This window comes from Crocodylus porosus, unplaced genomic scaffold (assembly GCF_001723895.1).
Source record: "Crocodylus porosus isolate Cpor-Errol unplaced genomic scaffold, CroPor_comp1, whole genome shotgun sequence".
NCBI lineage: Eukaryota > Metazoa > Chordata > Crocodylia > Crocodylidae > Crocodylus > Crocodylus porosus.
In genome coordinates this window covers 4156019-4159446 of record NW_017728939.1, presented here as the reverse complement: position 1 = coordinate 4159446, position 3428 = coordinate 4156019, and the positions used below count along the sequence as shown (strand labels likewise).

General features: G+C 43.2%; 1 long non-coding RNA gene across 1 annotated transcript; it reads right to left on the bottom strand.

The window, feature by feature from the left end:
- Positions 1 to 1148: 1148 nt before the first annotated feature.
- Positions 1149 to 3067, bottom strand: LOC109318442. Its single transcript, XR_002103250.1, has 2 exons — positions 2236 to 3067; positions 1149 to 1831 (listed from the first exon to the last, which is right to left on the bottom strand). It is a non-coding gene; the product is annotated as an uncharacterized LOC109318442 (long non-coding RNA).
- Positions 3068 to 3428: the final 361 nt, after the last annotated feature.

Sequence of the window (3428 nt, the reverse complement as noted above, 5' to 3'; positions counted from 1 at the left end):
CCACAGTGCAGCACCTGTTGCATTACTATTCAGGCAGCTGAGGAAGTCAGTGGACTGAATGACTCACTGTTTTTCATTCTACAGGTGTTAACGTTCATCTCTCCTTTTCAGTGGTTTCTATGTTCTGCTAATCATACTAACCTCTCGGAGCAATTTTGCTATCTGCTAGCTGCTCCTAGTCTCTTCATTTTTTATAGCTTGGAAACTCTTTACTTCTTTTCAGAATTATAAATCCACCCATGGAGACCCTTCTCCAACAGCAGCTGGTGCTTCAGCTGTAGTTAAATAGGAAAGGGAGGGCGAGTCAGCTGAAGATAAAGCTCTGTCCCTGCTCTGTGCAGCCATAACTCTGGAAAAATCCTCTCTCTTTATTCTGCCTTTCAAAAAAAAGGGTGAATATTATACCCAAGGCATGCTGTATATGGGAAAACATGGTGCATATAGTCTTGCATAGAAAAAACACTTTATTTTATTTAAAAGCCAGTAATGCTTCATTGTTCATGACTGAAAAAACAAGAAGTGTAGGGACAAGCATACATTTGTAGCTGCTTTAAAAAAAGAAGGCTCATCATATGTTATGTTAGGCTGTCCAACTTCTGAGTCCCCGGGAGCCACATGCCCCAGGAGCTGCATGCTACACAGGCTGCACCAAGCACACTGCATGGACCCCACCCACTGTATTGAGTGCCCTTCCTCCCTGCTACTGCACCACACACGTGTACAATCGTGATCCCCCAACCTCCCGCACATGGCCATGACCCCCTGGGCACAGCCCTGAACTCACTCTCAGCTTCCTGTGCTGCCACACTGCCCAGCCTGCTGGAGCAAAGGCAGGAAAGCAGCACCTGGAAAGAGCCTGGAAACTTCAACTGCTACTACAGCCAGACCTTGGAGGGGGTGGGAGTGGCTGCATAATAAACCCTTGTAAGCACATGCAGCCCCCACAGGCCACTAGCTGGACAGCCCTGTGTTACGCTGTGGCTATTGAGATTGCACCATCCTGTCATAACACAAGTGTGCCAACTCCTGTAACTTTCACTCTGTATGAACTAAAGCTGCAACAGTTTTGCTACATTTGTATTGCTAGAGAATCCTGAAGACTTCAGAGCTACATGGTTCAGCATCTCTTAGAGTGATAGTTACTTATGTCCATACACAGAGCATATTATAACAGTAAGCATGCCATGTTACCACTCTTGTTTTCTGTGCCTACAAGTAATTTCTCTCTCTAAAAGTCAGTTTTCAAAGGTAATTTTCATTAGAACTGAAAATCCTGCAGTATTTGTACTACGGATGTGAAAAGTTAATCGATTAATCGCTTAACCCAAGGGTTCTCAAACTTTTTGATATGGTGACCCGAGTGCTGGATGGCGGTGGGGGATGCGGCAGCCGCCATCGTCATCCACCACTCTATGCCTCCACCATGTACAGCTTCCCTGCGCGTACCTCCTGGGAAATTTGTGGCCCCCTTTTAAGTTGCTTGCAAACCCTCAGGAGGTTGCGACCCACGGTTTGAGAACCCCTGGTTTAACTGATAAGAGCGATAACTTTTTAGCTTACTGGTTATCCTGTAGCTTAGAGAGGGTGCAGTCTGGTGAGGCCAGGGGGAGGAGAGGGGAAGGGAAGCTATATGGTACCCCAGCAGGATTCAGAAGGCAGCACAGGAGGCAGGAGGGAGGGAGAAGCAAGTAGAGTAGGACTAGTACCCATAGCCTAAAAGGAAAACAGGGAGCAGTCCAATTACTCATCAATTAAGCAATTAGCTACTCCTTCACAGGTCTTCCCTCCCTCCCAGCCCAGGGCTTCATGTGGGCTGTGTTGTCTGGCTGGGCTTGCCTCCTCCCTACTTCCTCCTAGTCCAGGGGCTCCAGCAGTCAGCAGCTGGGTGCAAGCTGCTGTTATTTAACAGATCTAATTAGAGGAGGTTAAAATGACTACTGTTTAAAATGATATTTGCATCCCTAATTTGTATACCCCCTTCTCTCTCTGACCTGTGATCCTTACTTAATAGTTCTTCCGCTAATTTCAGTGGGACTAATACAAATAGAAATTGTAGGAGTAAAATTTATCCAAGTAATAAATCCAGGTTGATATGCTAGCTGTTAACTACTTAAAACTTGTGTAGAAAAAGTTAGCTTCTTAAAACCTAATGTATGATCCTAGCTATGCCCCCTACCTTTTCAAAGCTTTGCTACCATATCCTCCAACCTTTCCTCAACGCTCATACCTAGAAACCTTGGGAAGACAGGAAATTATAAGAACCAGGCCTTTAGGGGAAGATACCAAGAATTTGATTTGCATTAATACTGCTTCACTTTGATTCAAGATATATTTCCTCCAGACACAAGTTCTTGGAAACTCCAACTGGTCCCATTAAAGGATCACTCTTTCCATTCAAACATTTGCTTTTATGAAAGCAAATCTTCTCAAGATTTGTTTATCTGAACTTACACATTTTTTTAAAATGAAAGAATAAAATGTTCTTATATTAGGCCTGCTACTTTCCTTTGCAACTGCACTAAAATACTTGAGAAGGCGTGCTAATAAAATTTCACTTAAACACAGCATCAGGAAATCCAGGGGCATACTGAATCCACATATCTTCCTGGAATCTAACAACGATGTAGAAAGAGATTTAAAAAAAAAAAAAAATCATGATTTATTTTGCTAAAAGGTATACAGCATTTAGACAAGTCATTTTAGACACAAGTCATCTTGCTAATTTTTCATCTAAATTACCCAATCCAAGCCATGAGCTTCCAACCCAAACCTCCTCCCCTTTTATAGAACCTGAGCTCCAAGGTTCGCTTTGCTCTCCAGATTAGCCTTGAATATAAAACATTATAACCTGGAAGGAGCCAGCCAGATAACTTCTCCCGCCACAGTGAATAATCCAGACATTAAGGCTGCTTACAGATATTAAAAAACAACAAAATGGCACTTTATTTTAAACTCGGTGCACTCCTGTGCCGAGCCCAGCGCATGCCCAAAAGAGAAATAACATTAGTTGGACCCAGCTTGCCCAACATCTGTATAGATCAAACACTTTAGAGGGGCTTTTCTGGCACTTTTATGTAATAGCTGATTTAAATCAGCTATTAGATAAAAGCCCCAAAAAGCCCCACTGAAGCACTCAATCTACGCAGATACTGTGGAGCCGGGTCAAACTACCAGAAGAAAGCAGCAGGGTAAAGCATGGGGGAGGGGTTAAATGTCTGTAAGCAGCCCGTTATCTTATCTTCACTGAAGCTGGGTACTTGCTTTCAACTTTACTGTTTTTCCATCTCCTATTAGGACTTTTAACATTACAGCTTCCTTTGACTTAGCTACACTTTCTGGCAAGCAGAAGTGAACAACTGAACTCAATAACTTGGTCACACAATGTTCTTAGGAGCTAACAGGCATTTCCAAAGTTACCAGTCAAGTTA